The sequence below is a fragment of the Lissotriton helveticus genome, chromosome 9 (assembly GCF_964261635.1).
Source record: "Lissotriton helveticus chromosome 9, aLisHel1.1, whole genome shotgun sequence".
Taxonomy (NCBI): Eukaryota; Metazoa; Chordata; class Amphibia; order Caudata; family Salamandridae; genus Lissotriton; species Lissotriton helveticus.
The window spans coordinates 122,612,736-122,626,047 of NC_136070.1; the positions used below are offsets into that span (position 1 = coordinate 122,612,736).

The following is a 13,312-nucleotide window of genomic DNA, read 5'->3' on the forward strand; positions in this document are numbered from 1 at the left end:
CACCACTTGTGATATACGACGATACCACCGCAGTGTACGACGATACTACTTTTTGAAACAGACTATGCGATGTGCGACTTCATTGCCACACTTCCTCTGCCTGCAGACAGAGTGACCAGCTTCACGCAATACTCTGAAGCCTTTTCAGGACTACATATAATATAATACGAACTCAACAGATGTTAGTCATAATTCTGTACATTAAAACCCTTATATAACGCTTTATACATAATCCTAGCTAATTCTATAGCCACCAATGCTCTGCTACCATGCTAATTACTGATGCAGCGGTTCTCCGGAAATAATTTCTAAACCATGACACCTTTCCCTGAAGTACAAATTCATACATATACTCGACAGTGGGGCCCATGACACTGCGAGTCACTCACATAATACTTACACCCTACTTCATGGATCGGTGAGATTCAAAGGAGAGCTGCTGTATCATAGCGCGATGTCTAACACTATAACTGAATATTTATACTATTTACACCTGAAGTTTAAATGAATTTACCATGGTTTTCATTAACAAAACATTTATTTAGACACGCCGCCACTGTGGTCGACGGATCTGCTAGTAAAAAATCAGGCGTAGGAAAACTCAAGACCAGCTTAATTCTCCATTTATCTAATTTTTATTAAAAGCAAATTTAACATGTCTAAAGTTTATTAACTTTATTAATTTCTTTGTTCAAAAACGACATTAAAAGGAAACTAAGGATTTTATTTCAAAACAGTTAATTTAATTTATTTTAGAAAATTCAGAAATAGACATTTTATTTAGATTCAAGAAATGCAAGTATTAGCAAAAGACAGATAGTTCCCAAAATTCATCCTTTCTCCTAACTTCCCTAACTAATAACCTCGCTTAAAGTTCAGATCTCATTCTAAGGAAATAAGAAAATTATTCAAAGTCTTACATCTCAGGAAAAATCAGCATACGGACAGCATCTCTGGAGGAAATCGAAAAGGAGTTTTTTCTTCACTAAAACCAGCACTTTTTATACCTTTTTCACTAGCTCTAAAAAAGTTACTTTCAGCATAAATTCGAGTTCTGATTGGACAATTTGGGGTGGATGAGCATCACCTCATCATTACAATATTTGTTCCTCTTCCGTCAGCTAGATTTTAAATGGGTCATTGTTTTGCGCCATGTCCGGCCTAGTCCTGTTCTCAACTAGCAACTTCTCAAGATTTTCACATGTTCAGAACCATTGTGCTCATCCTTTTGGCAGCCATCTAGACTTCCAGGCTACATCGTCCTTGAACTTGCATTCACTTCAGGCACAAGCAGCTCGCACTTGAATTCGGACTTGGGCTTGCGCATGCTCAGTTCTTTTTCTATTCACAGTTCAATAAGTCAGCCATCTTTTTCTAGGCCTCACAGGCCAGAATGGGAACTATCATAGAAACAAACACAAACAAGCGGTAATTTTAGAATTTTAACCCTTCTGTTTACCTCCCCCTTACTAATGTTTTCCCTATTAGTAGTTACCTAGCAGATAAGCAACATTTAGGCGCAATATACTCACCTATTTCCACGTTTTGCCACAAAATACATAAACAAAAGCACATTTATGCCACATTCTGTTATCTCAAAAGCTGCTTATTAGTTAATGACATGACAGAATCACACAATTAGTTAATTATGATTGCAACATAAGCTAAATTAATTCCCACGTGTATTCGTGTAGGTGCATCTCCTATTCTAAGTTGATTAATTACACATATCACTCTATTAGTTCAAGTTATGGTTATGGAAGTGTGATTTTGCAAGGGGTACACAATATTTTGTTTCTCCACCTTGCTCCATCAACTGCATACAGACAAACGAGGCATTGTACCACTGGGTGCTCGCCGTGTGAGTTGATTATGAGGAGGCCAGTACGGGATCTAGTACCGGTGAGTGCCAAGAGGGTAGCAGGAGATTTGGAGAGTGGGGCTGCACAAGCCAAGAGGAAAAGGAGTGCTCGCCATTCAGGAATCCACCCAGGAGACCAGGTGATAATCAAGGACAAGCATCCAGGGTGGAAGTTTAGGACACCGTTCGAGCACGAACCATGGGAAGTGGTCAAAGTAAAAGGAACTATGATTACTATCAAAAGAGAACGTATGCTATTGACCAAGTCTTGAGGAGGACGAGCTGGCGATGCCCAGCCAAGGAGGAGACGGCGTGAATAAAGTTTCCAGAGGAAGCTAAAGCAAGTCCTCCTAGTCCCTCAGCCAGCGTGCCCAGGACTGAGGGAGCATCTGCCACCCAGCAAGGATATCCATATCGGTTAAGAGAGAACCCCAGGCCTATAGCCAAAGGCTGAAAGACTGTGTGGGCTGAGAACCATGGACGTCACTGGAATGTGTTTGGTACACCTCATATTCTGCATTGGGTGTGGTTATTGTACTATTTTTGTTATCCGCGTTATTAAGGGTTACAAGGGATGTAGTGAGCCATCCGGCCACTTCTAGATGTTACACATTGCCCTCTAGGGGCCGGGCTCGGCCCCAGAAGTATAAATATAGTGCTGTGACCGCTTGGTCATTTCAAGTAAAAAAAGCCAGCAGAGTGTGTACCATGGGCGTCCGCAGACATTTTTCCAGGGGGGGCAAATGTTAACGTCATCACCATCCTCCGACATGATGTGTGCCAGGTGGGGCACAAGAAACACTGGGGCGCAGAACTGGGATAGAATCAATTAAATGTCAGGAATCCAGGACATGTGACTGACCCTGCCACAGGCCAACAAACACCACCTGTAGGGAAAACGCAAAAATTTCTGACAAGGTGCTTTATCTCTGTCGGCTAGGTGTGCAGACTTCCGGGTCCTCGATCCAACACCAATCAAGGCTGTCTTCAGCACGATTCGATTTTTATCAGAGTACTTTAAAACAGCCTATGATTAAAGCACCAGATTAAATATACTGTATGCACAGTGTATGTTAGGGATTACTTGTAGCACACATATTTACCAATATTGGCTTCTTGGTGCTAGAATTCATGATAACTTTTATCCAAAGTTAAAGCACAACGTCAAAGTTAGTAATAAATAATGCATCAATCACACACGCTAGTGATTCGCCAATGGGTGTTCCCTTTACTAGAATTCCCAGGGCATTGCTAAATTTTACACACATTCAATTAATTCATACAAAATAAAATCTATAGGTCCAAATGTTAGCTATATTTTTGAAAAGAAACTTAGAGTCCCTCTACGTGTAGTCAATGTCAAACTGACAACATGCCCACGTTTAGGGATACAATAATGGCCAGCTCCCTTATGCGGAAGCCCGGCACCGTAAATGTGTGGCGCATGCGGCGCCCGCAGCGGCGGCACATCACAGGTCCAGGGATGCTGAGTCTTACACAGTGGTCGAAGTGGGGGAAAAAAAGTAGGGGAACAGTGGGCGGAGAATCAAAGGGCGGGAATAACCCAAGGATTGGATCTGTGGGTGAAGCCAGAGGTGTGGCCAGAATGCGCAGACATCCCAATTTTTTGTATTTGTTTGGCATTTCACTGCCCAGTTTAATCAACCAATGGATACACATGATTATTTAAGGTTATAATGAGTTATTGACATTAAAATATATTCACAAAGTGGGATATGCTTCTAATCACAGAATGTACCAAATACGATAAAATGTGGAAACACAAGCCATTTGTCTCCGAGCCATGGTGTTTCTGTCATCAGCACTACTCCCTTTTTCCACAACAGCAGTTCAAACATGAATGGCAAAATATCCTAGTTTGCAAATATTTTCTATAAAATTATGGCTCTGCCATATTTGCCTCATAATTCAAGATCTGCTGCATGATCTGACCATTTAAACTAATAAATTGTTCGTAGCTCAAACATATCAAAAGTTAATATAAAATGTGACTTGTGTTGCTGCGGAGTGGATGGGCAATTGTAAAGGTTGACTGGTCACCTTTCTCACTGCTGTGTTTGTATGTTACACTGGTACTAATAAGGCAAAATCTTTACAGAGGCTGTTAGCATGTGTACACACGTCAAAATAATAAAATATCTGAAACTATACTGCATTACGCAGCAGCCTTTTTTTTAATGCATAATTTAGTCAACACTACGGCATAATGTTGTCATCCTTTGCTGCATAATTAATTCCAGTGGCCTCACAGCAGGCAGCACATGTTAAAAGTGCTTGTGAATGAAGCTTGGTGACTGTAAGTTTGCGAACTTAGTTTGGTGTGCGTGCAAATCGTGCATTTCCAATCCCTGGTGAGTTGCAGCTACTACTGCTGAAACAAGGCCAATGGAGGTACCTATGGGTGAGGCAGACTGGCCTCAAGGGCAGGGCCAGCTATAGCACTGGTGGTGTCCTGTGCATTAATGTTTGTTAGTGCCCCCCAATGACCACCTCTGCCATGGATTACCTCACTACCACCCTTTAACTGTGCCCCCCCAAGTTTCCATAACCACTCTCTCTCAGTTGCCTTTAATTTGATTACTAGTGCCACTCATACCGTTGTAGGGTGTCAGAGCACTTTACATCACACACATTACACAGAGACAATCAATATGCGTGTAAATCACTGTATAGAAAATGTAACATAAGACTAAGGACTAAAAGGTGTAGGAGTCACATGACAACCATACTAGTAGCCCGTATAGTTTAATAGTGATTTGTCTGGAGAAACACAATACCCGGAATTTAAAATGTAATACCATGGTTGGGGTTCCCCTCAATAATCAGAATTGATTTTTGTCCAAAAGAACACTTTTTGGGACATTAGGATAATCAAAGACTGGGAGTGGGGGGTGGTCATAACGCTCTTATTTATACCTTGCAGTTTGTATGCAGCTCTTAGATGACAGTTAATAGCTCACTGTTCTAAGTTAGGATTTTAACTTATAAACTGCAAGTAAGAAAAGGATCTCTCTGACAAAAGCAGTAGCCCACTGACCTATTTACATTATGTGCACTTTGTGATCTGCATGGCACATTTTCTTTGCAGCCGGTACATTAACCCTCTGAGCTACCTTTGCATGAGTCAAAAATTCAACTAGACAAAAATTCTGATCTCTCTCTAGGAAGAACATTAATCACCAGAGTCATCATTGACATTTTTATTGTAGCCGAAAATTGCTGGAGGCCAGGAAGGAGGCAGCAAGCGTTTTTAAAACCATAATATACTTGCAAACATTATTCCTCCACCTAAAGTCAGCACCCGGTGCGGTCACACTGGTTGCACCGCCCTAGAGCTGGCCCTTCTGAAGGGTCCTGTGACCTCAGTGACTGTTCTAGTGTGTGCTGCTTCATAGGCCTTCCCGCAAGACTGGAGGTGAACTTCAGTATGGATAGTGGTGGACAAGCCTTGAAGGTTAACCTACACTTGTAATGCTAGGGTCCACCTGCTGGTGCGAAGACACCAGGACTTCTAAGGTGTTGCGAAGCCTTCTAAGGTCTAGCATGTGATTGTGCTCTCACAGGAGAGTGGTCTGGTGGACTGGTTCCCAGTTCCAAATTCAGCAGCTCTGACCATAGTGCCACATCCTCTCCCCCACTGAACACCGTACTGCCCCACTGAGAAAACCTCCCACTGTCTTCAACTACAACCCAATTGTTGCCCGCTATAAACACCTGGATGCGGCTCAATTTAAATTACGCACTAGACAAGAGCAATATACGGCCTACAAAAAAAAAAGTAAGAACATCCTGGAAAAAGTTACCTTAATGCTTTTGCACTCACTATTCAGAAATCAGTGAGTGCTTTTGCCTGAAAAGTTAAGGACACGACTACAGGGCCCTGAATGGACCCATTTCAATGGCCATTGCTTACATCCTTACAAAACGTAAGCAGTATGGTAAAAAGACTACATCCCTGGACGCAGAGCCGCAGCACACATTTTGTTTTCCAATCCACACATTGCAGTACCTCCAGGATTGTTGCACTAGTTCCAAGTCCAGGGAAAACAAAGACAAGAAAACAAAAATAGCGCTTCACTGGCAAACTCTGTAAAAGTGGCGGTAATGTGTTATCAGTGTGAATAAAATCAGTTTGGCCAGTTTGCTACCACTCTGTCTTACTTTATTTAGTTATTTATCTATTTTTCATATGTTTAGCCTTTTATTCCCAATGCTGCACTTTGCAATTAAGATTTCAGAAAAATATGACATTTCCAGCAAACGCGTCTTTCTTTTTTGGATCCATTTCACAGGGAAGCAAATAAAAGAAAGGAGAGGAAAGAGAGTGAGAACCCGTCTTGAAGTCACGGTTTTCATGGGCATCCGCAGGGGGGGCAAGGAGGGTCACTCCAGGGGGGGGCAAGCACCCCTCCTTGCGGACGCCCATGGTGTGTACAATACATTATACACACCGTCGTAATATTAGGTCCTACCTCTATAATCTCACCTGAGGGGGCCTTCCTTGCCTTTAAACTCTTCTGGTCTTTTTTGCTAAATCTCATTCTCTTCAACAGGTGTTTATTTCACTCCATTTGCTCTGGCGGCATTTTTTTTTTACTTACTTTCTCTCGCTTTGCCTCAAGATCTCTATTGCGTTTTCTCTTTCTTGTTACATTCCATTATTTATATCACTCCAAGATAGGGTGACCAGGCGTCCCCGTTTTGCCAGGACGGTCCCTGTTTTTATCCAGCTGTCCCAGCAAATTTCAAGAAATTTAGCTCATGTCCCCGTTTTTGGAGAGGGTCGACTGAAAATGGTGGGAGGTGTTTTTTATGTTTTACAAATCAGGGATACTTAGCAGTTGTTTCAAGAAAGCAATTTAATTAACAGGCAAGCTACTGGGCTTAAAAATTTCATTTTATGTATGTTCTTACTGCCTGTTCTGTAATTCTCTGCTGAGGAGCGCTCTCATGGCTTGAAGTAAAATTGCAGTACTTCTTCTACTTTTGTGAAATGTCCCGGTTTTTGGCTTTAAAATTCTGGTCACCCTACTCCAAGACTGTTTCTTGTTGTGCAACAGTGAGACGCGGCAGAAGCAGCAAGTCTCAGTTGACTACTTCCCTGCCAACAATAGATGTGGTTGGAGCAGAGAAACACCAAAAACATAAGTTTAATACATTGCAATTAATAAAGAGCTTTTTTTAATTAAACTATTCGAGAAAAACCATAAAGGGAAATACGTAAGTGCGAGCTTCCTCGATCAGCTGTAGCCAATGGATGCAGTACACTGAGCCAATCATATCCCCTGTAGACACAACTAAGGGCGGCAATGAAAAGTATCACGCAGCGCGTGGGCACCGCCTCCGCGTTGACGTGTTACGTGACGCCTGGTGAAGGCCTCGTCGTATTATAAAGTCCTCAACCAGAAAGAAGAAATAGTTGTACGTAACTGAAGCGGATATCCGTTAATGCAGGTCTGTATGCGGAATCATTATTGACGTTTTTAGGCTTTTTGGGGGATTTTGCAACTTCTTATCATAAACTTTGTGGTAATTTGGAGATTTCCAGATTGCTCGGCAGGATATCTTTCGCTCTCAGCTGTATTCGTTTTAAAATAAATGTAAGCGATATAATTAAAAATAAGCTTGGTTGCAATATTTCCAGCGCCGAGTACTTTTAGAAGAGAGACGTTGAAAGTAATATGTTACGTAATTGTCACCTCGAAGAACCTGTCTGCCTTTAAATGAGATGCACCAAGTACTACTCCCCGTGGGAATGCTGGCCGCCAGGAGATAAATAAAGGAAGTTGAGGTAAATTAGATCCTACGTTTCCTTCTTTGTACAACTTTCTTAGGGTCGTTGCCTTTTCGACATGTTTTTACTTTATAGAATGCTGTATGCCAGCTCGGGAAATAAAAATGTGCTAATGTGTGCAGCATCAGACAAATATGTACACCTTGTAATCCACTACCCAATTCTTCTTGAGATCTGCCTCATCACTCTGTAAAACACAGTCCCTGTCCTGATAATATGGTAATTACGGGTAGCCAGATGTGAGGGTCGACGTAAAAATGGTAATTACTGTGCCACGTTCGTATAACACCCGTTCCAAAATTGGCACTTAATTAAAATGTTGATCTGCTTGTTTAAGTATAGGTGTTCATACATACATTTCAAACAAGTGATGTAAGCATTTGGTATAGCCACGCGTTTCTATAATTTGTGGTAGGAGGAAAGAAAAGCGAAGTTACATCCATGGTTTAAAACGGTCATCCTAGACATCCTTTGACAAATGTAAGTATTGCAAAGGCCATAAAACTACAAACTAACACCCCTTTGAATTGAGAAAAATTATTGCCTGAAAAGGCAGGGAAAAACGAAATTGAAAATTGTTCGGCCGGAACTCTAAGCTTGGTGTGCTTAACAAAGCTATACCCTTATTGGATGCAAGTACTTGCACAACGTCAAATGTCCTGTTTTTCCATTTCAAGATCAGCTGTAGAGAGCTAAGTTGTCTGCAATGGCACGTTCTTTAAGCAGCTGAAAAGTATTTTAACATGTTTGTCCCCGACTCGTTGCATAAGCGGTTTAAATCTCACTCACTCTGGTGATTCTAGGGAGAGACGGGTAAACCCATGCATGATGTTTCCTTGCCTCTTGATACTTTTTAATCAGTTCTTTTGCATTAGACTTGGTTTTCTCTGTAGGTTCACCCCCGAACTCTTTGCCTTCACCCTCCTTTTTTATGAATTCGTTTTTGCTGGCTTTAGGACTCTGTGCCCCAAACACCTTAAAACCTGGGAGAATTAGCATACACCGAATGGCATATTTAATTTACTTAAGTACCTAGGTAAGTGGTATACCATGTACTCTGGGCCCGTAAAGAAAATGCTGCTTGTGGACCTGCACCCACCTAAATAGCCCTTTAAAACTTGTCTCAGTCCTGCCTTAGCACCCTGTGTACGGTTTTAAACTGCAAATTCGAATTGCCAAAATAAAACTTTTGCCAAACCAAAAACTCCCTTTGTAATACATAGAAGCCACCCCTAGAGTAGGCCCTAAACAGCCCATAGTGCAGGGTGCATTGTATAAAAAAAATTAGTCATGTACATCTAAGTCTTTTATATCCTGGTAGTGAAAAACCCACTGATTCATTTTTCACTACTGTGAGACCTACCTCTCCCATAAGAGAACATTGGGATTACCTTATTGTAACCAGTGATAACTTGTTTGGTAAGAGGTAGAAATATCATGCTTGGTACCAATAAAATGTAATTCAAAATCTTCTTTAGTGAAAAAGTTGGAATTTAAATCACAGATCTGAAAATTTCACTCTTAGAAAGCTAGCATTTTCTTGACCTAGCCATTTGGTACCTGTATCTTGGGTCACATGACTAGGTGTAGGTGGCAGTTGGCCTTTATGTATTCCTTCTAGACAGTGAGACAAAGAGGGACTAGGTGTTGGTAGAAATCCTGACAGGATTGGAGTGACAGAGCTGTGCACAGCCCACTAGCATTTTAACAGAGCTGCCTCAGCACACGCACCAAGGACTTCACACTAGATATTTGTGACCTCAGCCCCCGTGGTCCCAGGCAAGAAATTCCAGACCCATCTGTGGAAGGGAACCCTTAGAAGCTTTTCCACTTCAAAGTTGGAACCAGGTATAAAAATAGGACCTTCAGACCCACTCTTCAGTTCACTTCCGGACCTGCGAAGAACTGCCCTACTGCCTGTGGCCTGCTGTGAACTTCAAAGGCCTGCCCTGCTGCACAAAGCCTGTCTTTTGCACTCAGAGGACTGCCCTGCTGCGTGAGACTTTTTTTTGTTTCTTGAATCCAGGACCAACCGAGTTAATCCAAGGGCTAGTTTGTCGGTCTCTTGTTCAAAGTGACTGGTACACGAAAAGCTCCAACAATATGCAAATGGCATCTGGGCACATCCTTGGAAGTGGTGCTAAAGGTGCTCATCCAGCCAAAATGTAATGCCTAAAAGTGCTCTGAGAATCGAGAGGAGACTGGAACCTAATCCAGTCAGTGGCACTTTGTCAGAGGGGTATCTGGCCTCTTGGAGCCCTCATTGGCTGCAGCCTGCAGCTTCATCCTGCTGGAGACTTTCGACTTTCAAAAAAGAGACCGAGTCCTAACATAGAAATCTTCACTGCAACTTTACCAGCAACTCTCTGATGATGACGTCTCCTCCTCGGACACCTCTGGCTGCCTTGCCCCACTGAACTTTACCTTCTCAGAGATTTTTCTTTTGAAATATTTTTACGTCTGAAGGTAAGTCAGGAGTCAAGAAGGCCCAGTCTACTTCTTGTATCCGAACTGCGATCCATCCATGTCAGCCATCACTTTTAACTTTGTCCCACAGACCACTGCCTACTCTTAAAAAAAATTAAACAAATGTTTTCTTTTTCTTTTTTTAAATGCAGCCCGTGTTCCTTCGAGGAAAACGGGCTGCATTAAAAATAAAAAATAAACTGCTTTATTTAAAAAGCAGTCTCAGACTTGGTGGTCTGCTGACCTCCAGCAGGCCACCATCTCTGGGAGTGCTAGTTATTCCTAATGGGGTTGCAAATTGCACCTGTCTCATGAATATTAATGAGGCAGGCAATTTGCGACTTCATTAGGAATCGCTAACAGTGTCTGAGACACTGTTGTAAATTACAATTTGCGAGTTGCAAATTGTAAGGTTCGTACATCTGGCCCCAAAATCTTGTTATAGTGTTGCTTTATTACTGTGAATGCTCCAGAAGTACTTTACACATTGCCCCTAAGTTAAGCCTGACTGATTTTGTGCCAAGCTACCAGATGGTTAAGCATAAGTTAATGTAGTGACTTTTTATGTTTCACCCTGACAAGGATTGTGGCTGTTGCTTGAGAAGGACTCACAGTCCCCTTGACCAACAACCCAATTGCTCACACATTGTAATTACCTATTCTCAGAAATATTTGCAGATTTGGTACAAATATTAACCTGTACTGAAATGAAACTTTAAATCATGAGAAAATGCCCCTTGCACATGGCCCTCTGTATTGCTCTTGTTTTTGGGCTAATTTGAAAACTATTTATATTTGGGGGGAGGGGCACATCTATTTTTTAGAGTTCTAATCTATTTTAACATCAAATTTCAGCTTTCCTGTAAACAAAGCGTGCCGCATAGATTTACACAATGTCCCTATTGTGTATAACATACATCCAAAACATACAAGTGAAACCACTTGATCTATGCGCACTGTTGCTTTAACTCATTTGAGTAAACAATTTTACATAAATTTGAAAACTGCCTAAAATTAGAACCAGAAGATGACAAAAAAAGAAGCGGCACTGGCAAAGTGGAAAGACTAGGGCATTGAAAGAGCGAGAAGTAGAAAGGATCATTGGCAATACAGATAAAGGAGTCTAGAGGGAGAGTGGAATTGTGAATGAAAATGTGAAGAGAACAGAAGCATTGGAGTAAGTCCATACCAAGAGGAGAACAGTGTAATGCCCAATATAAAGATTGGACTTTATCCGTTTGAGACAACGCAAGTTTAAGGGAGTTTGTATGGTACGAGTGCTTGGGGAGGGGGGACCCTTAACAAAGGGCATATACGAGGCCCTTAAACAACATGGCCAAAGAGTACAATGTAATGGGAGGCTTTTCAGTAGACTAGTTTTAAGCCTCTTGCGTCTGTGGGGTTACGACTTTTGACCTGAAAGTATTTTTTCTGGCGGCAGTAAACTCTGTTCGCTGGTTGGGAGAGTTAAGCTCATTTTCTCATCTGTCTAATTTCTTTTGTGTGTTTGATGACCGGATTGTTCTTTGGTTGGTCCCTGGCTTTGTGCCCAAAGTGAATTCTGTCTTATCGTCGGCAGGAGGTGATTCTTCAGGTATTTTTGCCTGATACTCTGTCTACTGAGGAAGTGGCACTTCATGTGCTGGATGTATGTATGGCCGTTCTGATTTACCTGAAACGTGTGAAGGAGTTTCCTCCTCTTTATTTGTTATCTTTGGTCCTGCCCGGAAGGGAGATAAACCTTCCACTCAGGGCAGGTGAATTCGGTCGGAGATTTTACTTGCTCATAAGCAGTTTGGCGTGTCTCTGGGAATCCAGGGGTGGTCTACTAGGGGCTTGTCCGCTTCTGTTGCAGAACTCCAGGGTGCTTCTTTACAAGAGAACTGTCTGGCGGCCACTTGAGCAGGTCTTCTTTCTACTTTGTGTCCCATTTTCATGTGCTTCATGGTCCAGAGGTGCTGCACTTGTTGGGTTCCAAAGTGCTGGCTTCTAAATTGTAAGCTGTTATCTTTTTCCTGTGGATTAAACTTATGTTTGCATTTTCTTTGCAGTTGTCCTGGTCCTTTTTGTGGCTTTGGTGCTTCTCAACGTGTGATTCATTACAGCAAGAGGGACGAGTAGGTAATACTGTGATTACTTACTGGTAATAGCATTACTCTGAGTCCTTCCCTTGCCGTAACAAATCAGTCCCTCCCTCCTTCCCGCCCTATCTACCAGTCCAACTGTGTGTTTGGGCTTGATACGTAACAGATAGTGAGGAGGAGAGAAGGTGTTTTATACTTTGTAAAGGGTTGTGAATGGAGGCACATGGGCCTCAATGTGTGATTCATCACAGCAAGAGAAGGACTCCGTGATGCTATTACCAGTAAGTAATCCCAGCATTACATTTTATCAATCGACAGATAAATATCTAATTTCAACTGCCTCAGCTATAGGACTGCAAACAGAAAAGCATATAAAATCATCTTCTAACAATATTTTCAATCAAGTGACCAGAAAGTGTTTGTCTCCGTATGCCAAGGTGATAGAAAGGGTGTGAAACTCTCTAAGCCTTCTGTCCGTGCGTATACACCATTTAATAACTGTTTCTGTAAGGAACCATATCTTATTGGGTCCCCTCCCCTAACCATTTTTAAAATATTTTTTTACGAGGTTGAGGATGAACCATCTTTACTGGTTTTTAGCTTTCCTGAAGGGCCCAAATGTGGTTATTAGTTCTATACCCTGTGGCTGCGACCTAGTGTCTCCCCCAAAACATGCTCCATTTTGCTTTGTTTTGTGGATTTTATGCCAGACTCTGAAGCAGCAGTGGCTGCTCCATTTGGACAGAAGTTCCCTGCTGTGGGCATAGCAAAAGTGAAAAATAAAATGGTAATAAAGTCACTTTTTTACCTTTAAAATATTTGCTTTGTCAGCTGCCGGAGCAGATTGTTAGGGCATGCGGGGCAGGGACAATGCTGCACTGCAGACTGGGAGCGGGGAGGAGTGCTGCCTGGCTACAAGAGTTTAAACTATGCATGTCACTTTGACTGACAGTCTTGCGAATACTAGCCTGACACGCGCAGTTTAAATTTCTCCAGCCGGGCCTGTTATACAGCCGGATAGATAGACAACATAGGCCTCTAGTGCCAGTAGGAGCGGTGAGCCAGCCTGCTCCATCCATCCAATCG

General features: G+C 42.1%; 1 protein-coding gene across 5 annotated transcripts in view; it reads left to right on the forward strand.

The window, feature by feature from the left end:
• Positions 1-13,312, forward strand: part of EXD1 (exonuclease 3'-5' domain containing 1) — a 930,113-nt gene that overhangs the window by 50,366 nt on the left and 866,435 nt on the right. For 3 of the 5 annotated variants that reach the window (XM_078659592.1, XM_078659596.1, XM_078659595.1), the window contains exon 1: positions 7,219-7,336. The exons of 1 other annotated variant lie outside the window; for it this stretch is intronic. The gene's annotated coding sequence lies outside the window, so the exon portion shown is untranslated. Of the gene's footprint in view, positions 1-7,218; positions 7,337-7,397; positions 7,674-13,312 lie in introns of those variants that run through there. One more of the 5 variants, XM_078659593.1, reaches the window with a different exon arrangement.